The sequence below is a fragment of the Grammomys surdaster genome, unplaced genomic scaffold (genome assembly GCF_004785775.1).
Source record: "Grammomys surdaster isolate TR1022 unplaced genomic scaffold, NIH_TR_1.0 958, whole genome shotgun sequence".
Lineage (NCBI taxonomy): Eukaryota > Metazoa > Chordata > Mammalia > Rodentia > Muridae > Grammomys > Grammomys surdaster.
The window spans coordinates 7,959,195-7,976,975 of NW_021605377.1; positions in this window are offsets into that span (position 1 = coordinate 7,959,195).

Here is a 17,781-nt window from a genome sequence, read left to right on the forward strand (position 1 = left end):
AGAGAGAGAGAGAGAGAGAGAGAGAGAGAGAGAGAGAGAGAGAGAGAATAGCTTTAGAATGAGACCCCCAAAATATGAATCACTCTCAAATTCAGCATAATAGCTGTGCAATGTGAAGTGAATTTCTACATCCCAAATGACAGTGTTAGTGGGATTTTTGATGTATAGAGTGTGGCTGGTTCACTGTCATATTTATATTTTTACATGCTAAAACTCCGTGATTAAAAAAACAATTACTAAAGTGGAATTTTTGAGTCAAAGACACCAGTTTAGTATAAAGCCTACAATGGAAATGCACGTTATTCTAAACTGGAGAATTGCTATGAAGGACTAAAGCTGCTGTAGGGAGTTAGTAAATAGTAAGGAATGGAGAACTCTGGCCACCACACAGGGACAAGTTAATACATTTCAGTCTTGGGTTCTTTTTCAATTCCACTACATCCTCCATTTTCTTTGATTAGTTTCCCCTTAGTTTATTGGGAATTATATATTATTCAAGCAGCCATTCAAGCAGAAATGAATAGGAGTAAAGCCTTCTTTCGCAAAAGCTTATTTCTGTATGTTAGACTCATATGTATCTATAAGACAGGACCCTCCATCAACCCCACCCTCAACATGTTTGTGACTTTCATTGGTTAAGCTGAACAAAGACATTTAACTAAAAGCTTGCTTCATGTGTGCATGTGCCTGATCCCTGCCTCCTCTCTATGCTCGTTGCTTACAGTTCTGATTCAAGGATCTGAGAAGCATCATTCTCACCCCTAGACATTTGATGTCTTTCATTAGCATCTACATTGTCATGCCAAAAGGCTGTGTCATTTGTAGACTCTGTACATGAAACAACAGAGTTCCCTCAAATGGAAACTGTCATTGTAGAGGATTCCATATGTTGCTAAGCTGGTCATATATACAATATTTGATGGTTACTGAAGAGTTTGTAACCTTATGTTCTTTCTTGGGACTCCAAATACTTATTGCCCCGTGCTTTTTACTGGAAAAAAATGTGTATTTCAGAAAAATAAATAGAAAATTGTTGTTTAAAATCTCCAACACAGGTAAATAAATTGACTAGGGGAGATTTTATATAAAAAAAAATACGTAGACACATGTCACAAAAATCTGGGAGGACTACAGGCCCTCTCTTGATGCACAGGACGACTAAGATGCTGTTAGCTTCAAAATTCTAAGTCCATGGTAAACACAGAGCTAAGATTTGGCTGTTTGTTCCATGACCTATCTGTCAGGCATTTGGTAAATGTCAGCGTCTTGATAATACATTTAGTGCAATCTCTTCCTCAGCGTGATTAAGTGTAATAGGGTTGCTGCTGGGAAGGTGTGCTTAATGTATTGTAAAGGGTCACAGATGGGGAGAATTCAGGCCAAGATGCTCAGCTAGCTAGACTATGGAAGGCATAATCCATATTTAATATCCTTTCTCATTAACGATAGCAGTCACATATAAGCGGTTTCAGTTAAGAACTAATCTACAGTAGTAACCAAGTTAGATGGCATCCCTAATTACAGAAGGTAGGGCTCCATTAGTCCCACCCACTGCTGGCTGTTATCCAACGCTGGCTGAAATTGATGGGAGTCTTAGGAGACAAGTGTACCTAAAGCAGATATGTGGTACATTTGTTTTTTAAAAGAAAAAACATAAGAGGATTAGTTTTATTCCATAAGATAAGCTCACTCCTTGCACAAAAGTATGATGCAAAATCATCTAAGATGACATCCATTAAATGCAACTTTTTCTTTGATTTCTAAAGCTAGCAGCTGTTTGCAGGCAATTTTTTTCACCACAAATGAAACTCCTCTAAAACATGGCTTTTTCTGGATCATCTGACTTTCTTGGGGGGACTAATTAAATTTACTTTATTTCCACCTGATAGACTTTTTTCTTTGGAGTAATCCATCATAAAAATGACATAATGCATTTACTAATCCACAATCAGATAAATTAGAGCAGACGGAGGGTCTCCAGCCTGGTAATTTTTATTCTAAAAGAAAGCGGCAAGGATAGCGATAAGGAGATCCTCAGGGCACACACACTCTTACTCACACCTCAGAGTGTGTACCTCAGGGCAAACACACTCCTCCTCATGCTTCAGAGTCAGTAGGAATTTCCCATCTGTGAGACGATTTGCTCACAGCTTTTAGTAAATATAAATTAAAAATTGTTTTGAAGGTTTCACGTAAGTACTGTATTTTTTGAAATCATTTTAAGTCCTTTTTCCCTAACTTCTTTTATATTTCACCTCCTTCAAAATCTGGACCTGTTTTTCTTTAATTAGTATTGATACACACACATACACACACACACACACACACACACACACACTATGCATATATAAACACAACTGGCTGAGTCCAAGTACTGTTGCTTGTATGTACATGTGTTTAGTGCTCATCACTTGATTAGAAAACCTATGGAAGAGCTCAAGCCTGGAGAATCTTAACATCTGATAATTGATTACACTTCCTTACCTAGGAGTAGCACCTTGAGAAAATTTTCTCCATCCACATTGTCATGGTCAGCTGGCATTCAACATTGTCATTGTTGAATCTTATATCTGTGCTCACATTGTTGAGATTTCATGGGTACAATTTCCCTGTCCTATAGAAGACATCATCTCACAGGAGATGTCTTGTTCTTCTAGCTCTCACAATCTCCCCATGCCCACTCCTTCTGTTTTCTGAGCTTTAGGTGGAGGGGTTGATTTATACATGTATTGACTGGGACCAGGAACACCATGGTGTGTTGTTCTGTCCATTTTGACAAGTTATATATTTCTGCAATGGTCTCTGTTATAAAAAGAAACTTCTGTGAAACAAAATAAGGGCTAAGCTTATCTGTGATCATAAGGATAAGTAGTTAGATTGAAGTTAGAAATTACAGTGGCTTTGAAAAGTAACAGTACTAACTTCATGTTTGGGGTCCATGGCCTCACTACCCATGAGTAATTGGCTCGGTTTACAGCACTAGACATGAATTCCCGCCTACTGAGCAAGCTAGAAGTTCAACTAGATAGCTATTGGTTACCTCTGAGATATAAGTGTCAGTATTACACCCTTGGGGATATACTGCCATGCCATATACTTGCTGTTCATATACCTGCTGTGGTTCTTAGGCTTTACAGATGGGTAGAACTACTGGTTGCTTCTCTCCATTGTCAGCCTATACAGCACTGTCAGATACTATGTGAACTTGTCTTCGGAAGGAGACTTCCAGGTTATATCCAGATCCATTCCTCCAAACCTTGTGTCTGAAGTCTGTGGTATTTTCAGTAAGGTCTTACCTTCAAGTTCTAGGAGACAACCAAAGACAACAGCAATCACATATATTGTTTTGAGAGTCTCTGGGAGTCCACTGGCTAATAACACAAAGAAAGAATGCTCAGGTTGGCACCAGGTTTTTTGCTAGATAGTTTTTGCCTCTTGGAGATAGAATTGTCACAGCTAGTAGTGTAACTTCATTTAAATTCACGTATATGTAGGCATTCATATATGTAAATATATCTTCATATATATGTTTATATACACATATATGTATGTATATACATCATATATGTATGCATTATATATATATACATATTTGTATATATATATACACATATATATCATGTGTATTTTAAAATAAACAAAAAATAATTCTTTCCTATGGCCTTTTCCCTCAAATATAAATCTTTATTTAATCCTCCTTCCTTTTGCTCCCTCCGTATTACCCTCCCTGGCCCTCCCCTGTTAAATTCCTCCCTTTTTTCTTATTCTATTCATCATAGCACCTAAGTCCTACTATCTAGTCTCTAAAGTCCCTCCTTCCCCACTGCCCCTTCTTGCTTTGCTGGTTTATGTGGTTAATGTAGATCGCATCTTTACATCAAAGGACTGAGACACTCACTGCTTTTGCCTGTGTTCCTTTGGGCTTTTTCCTCTGTTTCTACTTCATAAAGGATTAATATTCCATTATGCACTCACAAACTGACATTTATTCTTTCTAGTGGGTTTTTTTTTAAATAAAATGCAGTTTTATTTATGTTATTCTGTTGTTACATAGAACAGAATATTTCCTCAAGGCTCTGTGGGGCTATAGTCAATGATGAGTAATAGTGCCCAAATGTTTAAAGAAAAATCAGTGGCCAACCTGAAACACAGTCTCACATGTGCACAAATATGCTCTGAGAAGTATTAAACTTTTAGACTTGGATTTCTGTACTTTGTTTTCTCTTTCTAGTATATTAAAAAAGGACATACATTTTCACTTGCCCAAAGCAATGCCTATATTGTCAGCAGGACACTACTTTTCTTACAAGGTAAACTGAATACTCGAGCTATGAAATCAAGGGATGTAAGTGAGTTTGGGGGAGGGAGAGAAGAGTAGTTGCCAACTCAAACAGTAGCAAATGAAGAATGCATAAGTAAAGTCCCTGTTGTTTCAGATGTACCTTACCTCCAGAATATGTGAATAGGAGAGTGTTTTAACTTATGACCCTAAGCCTAGATACATTTACTGCTTTCCTATTAAATCTAACACTTCCAGATTCCCACTAAAAGAAATATGTAGTAATAGCATGGGCAAGTTGCTTCTGAAAGGGACTTCCCTGAGAAATATCAGAGGGCAGAGGGCAAAGGCAGAAATCAAGGACTTATGTGGAAAACTTTAAATCATAATGGTCTACAGTTTCATACCTCCACAGCAGAACAGAACACTTACATACTAAATATTCATTCAGCCCTCTACACAAGTGTCTGGGTGGGTGTCACTTCCATTAATTTGAAATGAAGTTATTAATTCCTTTCTATAAGAATACCTACCTATGAGGGAAGCTAAGACAACACACATCAAGGGATGGAATTTTCCCAAAGCTGCAGGGTGAAAAGAGAAAAACAGTTGATCCCATACACATGAAAGGGTTACCCTGCTAGAGGAACTCCAAGTGGAATGAGAAATGGAGGTGTAAGAAGGTTTTCTTAAAGGACCATTGGATGCCTTTAGTTTCCAGCCCCATCTCCTGTATCGCATCCTTTTCCTGCATTGACTGATGTCTATCATTAAGTACTCACTAAACTATTGCATAATGAGGGCACTGCCTTTGCCCACTCTTTACTCATTGTATAAAGTTCTACAATTGTCTCATTGGCTCACTGCAGCCAGTATTCAGGCAAGCTTGGATTATTAAAGACCTCATCATAAAATACAGAAAAGATAAGAGCCAGCCCTAGATACATAAATGTGTGGGTTGCATCTCTTTCTTGTTTATATCCAAATGCCTCTTGGGAAGCTCCTTGGGAATTTTCTATCATTTGTTTGAAATCATGACCACATGCAACTTCAGTACAGTGCCAGCAATAATCTGCTTTCATTTTTTCAGACAGAAGACCTTATGGCCTGGATTGTTGCTTTGAATGTGAAATATTTATCAAACAATTTCGGGATCTCAGCTCCAATTCTACTTTCTCCTGATAGTCCTTGATCAGCTGTACCTATTTGTAAGAGGTGTCAGTCTGCTTAAGATGTCCTCTAGGGAGATCAGTGGCTGCGACCATGTTCTTGTAGGCTACTAACAGCCAGTTGACCTCCTTGTTGGACAGCTCAGCATTCAGCTCAGTTACCCATGAGTCCCCTCCCTCTATCAGTGTTTATTAATCACTATGAGAGCTAACGACTAAGTGTTTGAGGCACAGTTGTAACCGCAAGGGACTTCTAGACACCGGCAGTAAGAAAATAAACAACCTGAATTTCAAACCAAGCAATAATCATAAATAGATAATTGAGCAGTGAAAATATACAGACTGCAAATTAACAGGACAAAAATGCAAACGGGCTGAGATGTGGCTAGGTCAGGAAAGGGCTTCTGAGCTCAGATCCCTAATACCATGTGATAATGTTCGAGAGGGCTATAGTGAATATGTAGAATCCTGGATTAATTATATTGCAAGAGGTTATATTTGTGTGGTCTGGCAGTAGAGTGTAAACCTTTGTATATTCTGATTAACTTTGCTATGAAAAGAAAACTGCTGTAAAAACAGGTTTGATTGTACATGCACACATAGAAAGTTTGTATTAGAGATACACAAGTCCAAAATTTCTACTCACAACTACTGAATTCAGGTTTGAATATGGTCATATCTGGTTAACATTAATTAAATCACAATTTGGAATAAGCATAATAAAAGGAGAGGCAAAAACATATGCCAATTTAAGTTTAATCTCTTTTGTACCTTAAAGATGGGTATATGCTATTTGAGAAAGAAGAAAGATAGTTATGTCAGGAAGAAAGGCAAACACGTGAAATATTGAAATAAGAAAATAACTTGTAATCGGTGTGACCCGAAGTGGATAGGAATAGACTGTAACAATAAGCGTGATCAATGCCTTGGAGGGAAATTGTGAGTAGATATAGTTTTTCCACTTTCCAGGCAGTCAGTCATTTATTTCTTTTTTCTATTTCAGTAATTTATGCTTAATCTTATATAAAAAAAAGTTTAAGGAAATATTCCAATTTAAATTATTCCTTGGAGAAGGCTATAAGGTTCAGATTTCATTGTGGGTGTTACATGACAACTACTCCAGTTTTTAATTTTACTATCAAGCACTTTTTCCTTTCGTTGGTTTGTGACCTGTACTGGAGGCTTTCCCATATTTGTGCTAAGTGCGTTTATTGTTGCTTTTTGGTTTTGTTTGCTTTGAGATATCACATGACATCAGTGAACCGGCCAAGTCAGAGGTACATCTTTTCATCTCTAAGAGTCTATGACTGGAGGAGTTTCCCAAAACACCCTGAGACTAGACAGCTCACTGAGAACCCTCACAAGACTCACTAGAAGCCTTTATCATCACTGTCACAATTTATGATAGTTAAGTAAGAACCAGTCAAAGGAAGACTTCCATGAGACAGAGTGTAGAAGGGCTCCTCCTTGAAGCTCCTCTTTCCTCAGGATATGCTGTTCTACAGCATGAACCTATGATAAAGGCAGAAAGTATTGCAAGGCCAGAATTTCACAGTTTGGATTCCAGGGTTGGATTGATTATCCACATGACTGAATAAATTCTAGCTTTCTCTATAGATCAAGCTGGTGCTGCATGGACAGAAGGACAAGCCATGACCATGAGTCACTTTATCAGCTTAAACTCTCAGGTGTGGTCTCAAAGGCTCACTTTGAGTAACGGGCTATTTATCATACCTGGGAAATTCTTAGTATTTAACAACAGCCTCCTAAGACCAATGGAGACAGACCTCTTCAAGTGATGGCAAACTCTGTCCTACATAGATATTTGTAGGCGTTTCCAGTGTAACAGTATAGCTTTGAGGCAATGCTGAGTTCAGTGTGGTTTATGCTGTAAGTAACTTGCCAGACTTAAGCATAGCAAGACAATCTGATGAATGAGAACCAATGGAGGAAGAAAAATGAGTGAAGGTGCTTATATGCAGCTACGGCCACACGGTAGTCAGTAAATAATCCCAGGCTTTCATTTCGATCTCCTGTTACTTTTACTGAAAAATGGATTAGCGACATCACTGACATATCTAAAACTCTGCAGGCATGAGAGGCATGAAAAACACACAGCAAAGGTGTTTAGCTGATTGCCATCTATAAAAAAGAAAATAGGAAATCTAAACTCTCAGGGAAACACCAAAACCTTAAGAATCTGGATGATGTGGTGAATTCTATGCAAGTTAGTTCATACAAATCAAAGGAGTGTGGCCGAGGTGGTTGCTATGCTATGGAGATTTTCAGAGCGCTGGCCAAGGCAGTATTACTCAACTGGAAAAGCTCATTATGTGTTAACATGCTCCATTTTTCACTGAAAGTACAAGAAAGAGGGAGGGGAGAGGAAAGAAGAGAAGGTGTGATTAGAGGAAGCAGCTTATCTATATTTTTGCAACTTTATCTAATTGTTGGTAAGTTAGACCCTCTAGGGAGAAGCTATTTAAATTTCAATGCATGTGAAGTATGTGGCTTTATAGTTACTTCTGTTTTGATGTATGAATCACATTTACATAAGAGCTAAACTCTGAAATTTTAATCCAATTCAACCCGAGCCAACAGCGGGAGGATCTCTGGATGGCTCTCGCCTCTGAATGAATAAACAGGAAGACGGTGCAGACAGGAAAATAAGGACTGCACTCAAAGTTCAACATCTATGAGCAAGTCCTAAATAAAATATGACTGGCAATCAAAAGCAAGGACTGTGCCTTTTGTGTCTCAGTAAGTGAGGACTGAGAAGCCACAGGTGCATCCTAGCTATCTGGTTCCAATGGCACAAGCAGTTCTTTGGGGAAGAGATATGAAATTCATCTATGCATCTGGCAAATGATATTGCAAACCACATTGGGTGAGTCACAGCAAGTCAAGAGATACTGACTGCGGATTCACTAAGTCTGTCTGTTCAGAATGCAGGATGTGGACAGTATTGTGACACAGTACCATGCTAGACAACAGAAATAGAGTAGACAAGAACACACAGGAGTCTCAGACCTCAGGGAGCTTCTGTTCTACATGTAGTATTATACAACATACAACTCAGACTAGTGGACTGTGGTTCAGACATCATCAAAGGTGAATTATAGAATGCTGGAGGATATCTAGGTGGGGAGTACAACTATGAATGAGTGTGTATGTGTGTGTGTGTGTGTGTGTGTTCTTTTGGAAGAAAAAGCAATTGGGGAATGTTTTTGTAAGGTATTCATCTTTCAAGTCAAGTTCGGAAAGATCAAAAAAAAAAATTTAACCTAGTAGCTAAAGAGAGGGATTACCAGGATGCCAGTCAACAGGAGCTAAGTTTTCATAGTCTTTCTTGCAGACAGTAAGAGGTATAGAGGATGAAGCCAGGATGTGAAGATTAGAATAGCCACACATGGCAGACTTGACAAGATCTCCTCACAGAATGGAAATATCATTGTCACTAATACATGGGAGACATTAGGAATGACCCGAGTTTTAAAATCACAGTTTTAAAAATATGGCCCTATCTACAAGATAAAGAATAGATAAGATGGTTTCAGAATGGAGTATGTCAGGGCCAATTAGAACCGTGGCTTTGTGTATTGTAAGGTTATCATAGAAGCTTGCGATATTCTGGCAGATGAGCGTGGAGAGAGTTAGGCAGATTTGGGAACTATTGCAAGAACTGAAATTGATGTAGTTTAGCAATAAACAACGTCATGCCTGAGAAAGAATGATATTAAGAACAATCTATTGGCATCTTCTATCTCATTATTGATCTTAATTCAATGAAAACTGAGAGCTGATAAATATTCCAGATAACTGCGTTTCTGACATAGACACTCGCATGTAGGTTGTGGTGTTTGCAAGGACGCTCTTTAGTAGAATCGCAGAGGCTTTTGACAGACGGTTTTCTGATCTTCCTTACTGACACATTAGATTCTTTCAAATGTGACAGAGTGGGTGAGGGTTCTGTAGTGGCAACAGGAAGCCAAATGGTAGTGATGAATGATGGTAATGAGCTATGTTCACTGAGCTGACTACTTGTCTCTGGGCAATGCTTATATTGTGAAATCTGGCTGCCATTTTTCGTAGTTTGATTAGACGAGTCAACATCAGGGTTGTCAGGAATGGTAAAATCCTTTCTCCTCAGCACTTAAAATGTGCCCAGAAATCAGCTGTGACGTATGCGCAGAAAAGAGACCTGAACTGCTCCCTAGGCTTGGCACCAAACATAATATGCTAAACAGCATACAGATGTGGCTCACTCTCTGGCATTATTGTCCTCTGCCGTTCCTCATTGATGACCCAGCAGGAAGTTTCCACTAGGTACCATTGCCTTGATTCTGAACCTCTCAGGCTTCACAGCTGCTAGTTAATATGTGTCTTCAAGCTTCAGTGTTGGATGATATTTCTCTGTAGAAGGGAACTGAAGACATTTTCTAGTGTCTGAATTGGGAGGTCTCTCTTGGTAGTTTGTGCCTGGTTCTCTGAATTGGCCCTTATACCTTTCCCTACAATGAGTCTGACTCACTTTCAACACAATAAATCTTTGTCAAGAGTCTGACTAAAGCTGAAGTCCTGAGAATCTTAGAAGGATTCATCCAGCCTGGAGCTGGCCTTTAGGGGTTCCTGGAGCAATAAATTCCTGAGATCTCTGTGTAGTTGTGCCTACATAGTTGTACACTGGGTTAGAAATGTTGTATAATAATCCAGGACGACATTTCTATTTCCATGTCAACATCAAGGATATTATTTAGGATAATTTCAGATATGAAATCAATTCTTTAATATACCTTGAATTTACCAGAGTCATCCAAGAAAGGTAGAAGAATAACTGTGATTGTAACTTTGCCTGGTCTTCGAGGGTATAAAACAAAACCTTTACCAACGCATAGATTTCTTAGCAGCTTGCATTTGTACTTTCAGTGTTTATCTTTTTGCTTCAAAGGCTTTCTCAGAAAAGAAAAGGTTTGGTGAACATAGCTAGAACATGACAAAATAGACAGGAGACAGCTAAAAACTACTTCCTGCTGAAAGCTTCTTGAATGGCAGAAGACATGACTGTATTGTCATAGTCAGAGGTGACCCTGGGCTTGAGTTACGGTTAAGGAAATGCTGCTATTCTCACATTTAGATAATTGCAATACCTCTAAGAGTACCTTCTGTGCACAGGCCTCCAAGATTCTTATTGCCTTCAAAGCCTTTACTGCCCTGCACAAACTTACCGCTCACTTGCTGGGACTCTGCCTTATCGAATTCTTTTAAAATCAATAGCAAGCTCTCAAGAACTCGTCACTTCTGTGCCCACACTCTGGAGCAATCACAAAGCTCTTTAATCTTTGGTTATTACTTTTCTTTTTCTTCTCTTCTCTTCTCTTCTCTTCTCTTCTCTTCTCTTCTCTTCTCTTCTCTTCTCTTCTCTTTTTATTTTTATTTATGTTTTAAATTAAATTGTAATTTTTACTTATTCGCACAGGGGTTATAAACACAAAAAGGCAGCACGTGGGGAAGGGGGTGACATCGGAGTGTGGGTGTTCAGGGGGAATACAGATATCTTTCAGAACAGGGTATCAGCTGGGTGAAGGTTCAAGAGATAGGTCACTATGACTCTGCCTATGATTTACTTGTCCTTATCTAAGTTGGTATTATCTGCCAAGGCTACCTATTTATGAGAGTTATGACTACTCAGGCTGGTAAATTTCCACAAAAGCTGCCTGTTTACAATAGCTTATAGCCATCTGTTTCAATGTTTTTCCACAGAGACCCAAGACTTGGTGTTAGTATACATGTATGACAAGCCTATTGCTGATTTTAGGCCTATGGCTGATTTTAGGCCTTCAGTGTATAAGCAGGGAAGAATCCCCTCTGACTGGTGATCTGAATTCTTGCTTAAAAATATCTCTCTGGGTTCCCTGAGGGACAAGTCTGACTGCATAGGGGTTGATGTCAAAAGTATCCACTCTCCAGGAAAAAGACATTGGGATGAGTATGGCTCTCATGCCTCACTGGACAATGACAGGGGGACCGGAGCCATTACAAAGTCTCCTTCAATTACTGGAGGTCAGGCCTCTATCCCCACCTTTACAAGATTAAAATCGCCACAGCCCTTCTAAGAGAAGGGAGGAAATGTCAGGGGTTATTACTTTTCAATTGAAACACACTACATCGGTCCTTAAATGCATTCCTTGTTCTCCTTTTTCTTATTCCTGGTCCATGATTTAATAGCTTTTATGGGTTGTAAATGTGTGTGTTTGTGTATGGGTATGTGTGTATTTGGGATGTGTGTGTCTATGTATCTGTGTTCCTACTAAGGAACACATTAGTTAAGGGTTCTTAACTAATGGCAATTGGTTGTTCAACCTAAAGTAAAAACAGACAAACAAAAGAAAGCACTAATTTTTTGGCTCATGGATGCTCTTAAAAGAAAAGGTAAATATTTCCCCAAAGGAGCTGCTTACCTGCTACCATTTGAAATCCATTAAACGGACTAACTTGTTTAAACCTCACATTATTGTAGGAGGTAGATGCTATCTTTATCCTCATTAGACTGATTAAGAAGCAGGGTTCGGAAGTGTTAAACCTCCCAGCCAAGGTCACAGCTACTTTGGGGCAGCGTTTAGACGCAGCCAGGCAGTTTGCATCCAGAGCCTGCGATCTTAGCTTCCAGGCATCCATCCCGTTGTCTACATCCACCGTCTCAGAAACTTTTGGCCTCTTTTGTGTGCTCGGTTCTATTTGACAGCTGTGTGCACGTACTTTTGCCCTAGGTTTATCCTGTGCATCCTCATCCCTTTCATTTACGCTCTCTCTTCCATAAATGCTTTTCACAGTCTGATAGGCAGCCTGAGAAACACCAGACAAACGGCAAGGCATAGACACACTCTGCCTGTGGGGGCTCTGGCTGTGAACCGAGTGTGACAGACTATTTCTGATGACATTACTTCCAAAAATTTAGATTCCCTTTGTCCATCCCAAGAAAGAGGAATTACAGTGAAAAACAAAATCTAGATTCTTAACATCAAACAGTGCAAATCTGAAAGAGAAAAACATTCAACCAGAGCAAGACTCAGCTCTGCTTGACCAGGATTGAATCCGAGTTTTGATTCAGATTTTACATGTCAGATAGCTTTAAACACAAGCTGTCAATTTCCAGTAGAAGGCTTTAGAACATTTTCCCTTCCAATGAAACAATATAATCCTTATTACCGTGTTATCTTACGGTTCACATGATTAACAAGCACTATAGTTTCCAAGATCAAGCGGTCTGACATTTTGGAGGTGAATAAAATTGTACTCATGGCTAGATGTTTTGTTAACAAATGCCTGACCTGTTTATCAGCAGAGAATTCCATTGTTCTTTCTGTAATTATAACCTTCTGGATGCTTCTCAGTCATTCTACATTTGCTCTTTCCAGTACTGTAGTTTCCTGTCTCAGAAATAAAAGGTATTTTGAAATGAATTGACACATGAGTACTGTACAGTGCCATCAGGTTTCTTATTTGGGAGAGCTGTGATGTGACCCTGATGGTGTCTTGATATTTTTAGTAAAAAAATATAAAAGCGTATTTAGTGTACTGCAAGTGATAGCAAGCTAGAGAGTGATGGGGGAAAAAAATCCCCTGTGTGTTCTTGAAGAAACGGACAGCAGCTGTTTGGGATTTTTCTCACTTCTTTTCTAGGTCACTTTCTAAAATGTTAATTTTATGAATACAGAAATGCAAAAGAAAGCAAAATGTAATTAGTGGTAGGACCACCAATCTTAAACAATTCTCAGATCAACTGTTTTTTTAAAAAAATGATTTCATTTTATGACTGCCCCTGAATTGTTCAAATGTGAATTTTCCTCGAATTAGCATGGTAGACATAGGCTAGGATGACTGAATTGGAAAAAGGAGGGGGGTGGTTAGGTACCACTCAGTGAAGTCTATTGAATTAAATATTCATGAGTATAAGGATGAAATTATATCTTATGCTATCAACTCTAGATTCCACAGAGAACAATCAGATATAAGAAACATGGGGAAAATCCATATTTAATAAAACGTTATGATTTAAATTGCACATTTACTGAATTTGTATAAAAATGCTAAATAAATTAGGTAGTAAAAAAGAAAGTGTTTGAAGTATTACAGGTAGATGGATGGGTGGATTCAACGGTCACTTTTACATGCATAAGTTGATTTCTATGTACTGTGTCTTAGACTCTTATTTCTTTCTCCAAGATCTACCGTATAGCACAGGGTCTGGAGTTTTTTCATACACAGCTTCTCCAAAAGGTCTTGATGTCTCCCCTTGTTCACCTGCTTCCCTCCGTCCTCACTGCCTTCTAAACCGACTGCTTCCTACAGGTCTGCGACAGAGTTTCTGATGCGACTCTCCATTTACTACATATTCCAAGCCAGAAGCCAACGCCGTTCAGGATTCCTCTCATCAGCTCCCTGAATCTAATCTAACAGAAAATCTCTCTCCAAAGGGTATCATAAATCTCAACACCTTTCACTGTTTGCGCCATCATTCATTCAAATCCTTGGGCAATAAAACCCTAAATATTTTCCTACTTCAATTAGAATAGAACTTCTCTGTCTTCTGACACCCTACAGGACCCTTTTGGGTGTCTGGTCTCTGCTTACTTCTCCCCAGTCATCTCTCTGTGCATGGTTCTCCCCATCCTGCGTCCAAGCGAATCACCTTTCAGCAGCCAAGATTTGTCTTTAGCTAGAAAGCTGTCTCCCCATTCGCTTTTCCTCAGCAGCAACTTTCCAGTAAGTCCTACCTCTCTTGCAATATTTTGTTCTCTTTACACTGTGTTCTGTCTGCATGCATGCCTGTGGGCCAGAAGGGGGCGCTAGATCTCATTGCAGATGGTTGTGAGCCACCATGTGGTTGCTGGGAATTGAACTCCAGACTCCTGGAAGAGCAGACAGTGCTCTTAACCTCTGAGCCATCTCTCCAGCCCTATGTTATATTCTCTTAAATATTCATTTAACCACTGGGATTGTGAAACTGTCCTCACATATTTTTATTTTCCAAATTGAGTGTCCTCATCTGTAGCTGTGCCATTACTTATATATTTATCTGTTTGATAGTTTTCCTCTCCCCATAGGATGTTAGCTTCAAGAGACAGGGTCTTTGTTTTTATTTACTTCGATTCCCAGTGCCTACTGAAGGGATTGCCATGTAGTAGGAACACACATTATATTTCTTGAATGAAGATAACCTTTATAACTACCTTGTTAGAGTGAATGCTATAACTGAAAGTAATTTATAAATATTTCTGGAATATTTTTATTTCTGATATATATAGTATTTTAATATAAATAAATTACTTCAGATTTATAAAATACACTTCCTAAGATCATATGTGGTTACATGTAGGACTCCACACAATTCTGGGTTAGCTTCTATCAGTGACAATTCCTCTCAAAATTATTCTGAAAAGTAGGTGGTTGGATTGATGTTAGATTGAACTACAGCTCAGTACATTCCCAAGCAACCTTAAAAGGCTGTCAGCTCCTCACATGCCTTTCAGATCAACCTATGGTTAGGACAAAGCCTAGAGAGTTTACTGCTGCCAAAGATGAATGAGAACAGGCCAGGATCTGCAAATTCGCTGGACCCAATTTTGCTTTGACTATTCTCAGGAGCCCTTCTCTCAATGAGAAAATACATGAAAGGAAAAATGTAAATGAAAAAGAGGCACCTTCCATCTGCGGCAGAGAAGGTGTGACAAGAAATGCAGAGACATGACCATCATCCCCATCACCTTCGGAGGATCTCAGAGCCTGAAGACTAGGGATGTGAGAGCCATTACTGTGAAATCAGAACTGTGTCAGCTATGTATGGCTGCAGCTGGGGCACTTTCTTTACTGCCTCCATCACTCCCTCTACTTCTCTCTCTCTCTCTCTCTCTCTCTCTCTCTCTCTCTCACACACACACACACACACACACATACCTACACACACACACACACACACTTGCAGATCTAGTGATCACACAGACACATGTACAGACACATACACACACAGACATGAACAGACATACACACACAGACACAGACATATTTGCAGATCTAGTGATCACACAGACACAGATACATATACAGACACAGACATACACAGAGAGACACAGACATAGACACACACACACACACACATACACACGTAGATCAACCCCAGAGATTCATACATGTTAGGCCAGTGTACAAACACTGAACTATACCCCAAATTTTTCACTAGAATACCTTTGTGAAACTCTCTGTGAGGTCTGCAAACTAATGTCACTGGCAGGCATTTATTTAATTCAGTATTCTAATGAAGGCTTACAATCAAAATCCGGAGCCTTGAGTGAATTTCTGGAGCTACTTCTGTGGCTATTTAGAAACCAAGGACCCAGTAGCTTTCATAATAATAAAAACATTTTATTTGAAAATGTTAGTCTGTTGAATGAAGTAGGGGTTTCCTAAAAGAGGGATGGAGTGAGATAGCATATCAGAGATAAAAATAATATTGATTCTTACTTAAAAACAAACAAACAAACAAAACAAAACAAAACACAAAACCCCAGCAACTGAAGGTCAATATATAAGGTATCATGATCACTGTGAGAAGCCATGACCAGTTAGTTAAGCACCAACTTTGTGAAATGGCTGAGAATGTAATTAAGTATATTATATAGCTTGTCAAAAATACTGTAATCTAGCGGGCAGATGTTATATTCTAACCTATCATCTATTTTCGTTATGCAATGTGTGCTAATACCTGTAGGGGAAGTCCTACTACTGAAATGTCGTGTCCATCTGCCTGTATCCCCAGCAGTTATCTGTGGGTTGTTATTTCTAAGGACTCGTTTTCCCTTTAGATTGTGTCAGCTCACTGATGTTTCTCTTCAATTTGATTGACTTGGACTCTGTTATTTATAACTCAATGTTCTGAGTTCATGTTGAGCTATCCCAAAAGATATAGGTGTGGAATTGAGGTTTCAGAATGACAGCATGCTTATAGTTTTTCTGCAGAGGTAAGTTCAAGTCTAGGAAACACAGGGGTAGAAGATCACACCACGAGTGTCTGACATTTATTTATTTTTTTAATTCAGAAAAGAAAGACTCATTCATTAACAATCTTAGCAATACTAAAGGCATCTATTAAACAGAAACCATATAGAGGGTACTGGAAGGAGGATTAAAGGTGAAAGAAAAAACAGTCTTTCTTTTAGATAATTAAAGCTGTCAAATTGATTTAAGACTTTCGGGAATCATAAAAACCCTGCTTGCCCAAGAGCAAAGTAAATTGTCAAAAACATGGATCTTCCCAAATCCACAAAAAAGAACTGATAGAGAAACAGTACTGTAAGCTATAGTTGTAGGATTTGTTTTCCTTGACTTTAAAGACAAGGCATTTTGTACTGCTTCAAAGCTCAGCTAAGCCTTAGGAGGAAGCTTACATCAGGGAAGGACCAGGTAGCTCTGCTGTAGGATTTATGTGATCCAATACAAGCATGGGAGTTGGCTGAACATGAGAAGAGATGTCATATTTTCTTGAATCCTAGACAGAAGGAGTGGATTGGTCACTGGGTATTAGAATAAGGCAGACATTAACAGTTATATATCAGCATCCATCAGCTTAGGGAAGAGAAGTTGAAGTATTTAATCTGACTTCACACATGGGTGAAAAACTCTGCCTCTCCTCACCCAAGCTGCCGATGAAAATATTTTTATTCCTACATACGTCTAATAAGGTGGAATAGCCAATGATTAAGGAACTCAAGAAAGTGTGAAACTCATATACTTGATAACAGTACCAGACAGATTCTGTCTTCCCTTAAGGCAGCTGTAATCCTTGTGCTTTTGACGGTGGAAAGACCTTCATTCTCTAGCTTCAATCTTGAGAACTATTGAAGAGTGAAGCCATGCTTTATACCACGTATAAACATTTAGGCAGCCAAGGACTTGCAGAATTCTATTCAGTGGTAATCATTTCTCAGCATCGTCCCTGAGAGAGGTTGGGAGGCCTGTCTTATTTACTCCTGCTGACCTGACCAGGATCTTCTCCAAGACAGAAAAGCAAGTCTTAGCCCTCATAACTATGTTCCCCGATGAACCTTTCCTGTCTGCACAACTGAGGATTTGGATAAATAATCCTTTAATTTAATGATTCAAGTTCATGTCATAACTCTTGAATTGACAAGAACATATTTTAAATAACAAATATTTTAGAATATATATACTATGATATATTTATAATGTTAAGATATTTTAGATTTAAAGAATTTGGAAAAAATCCACTTATATTTAAGAACACACTATGCATGTGCTTTTGGGTCTGGGTTATTTTAC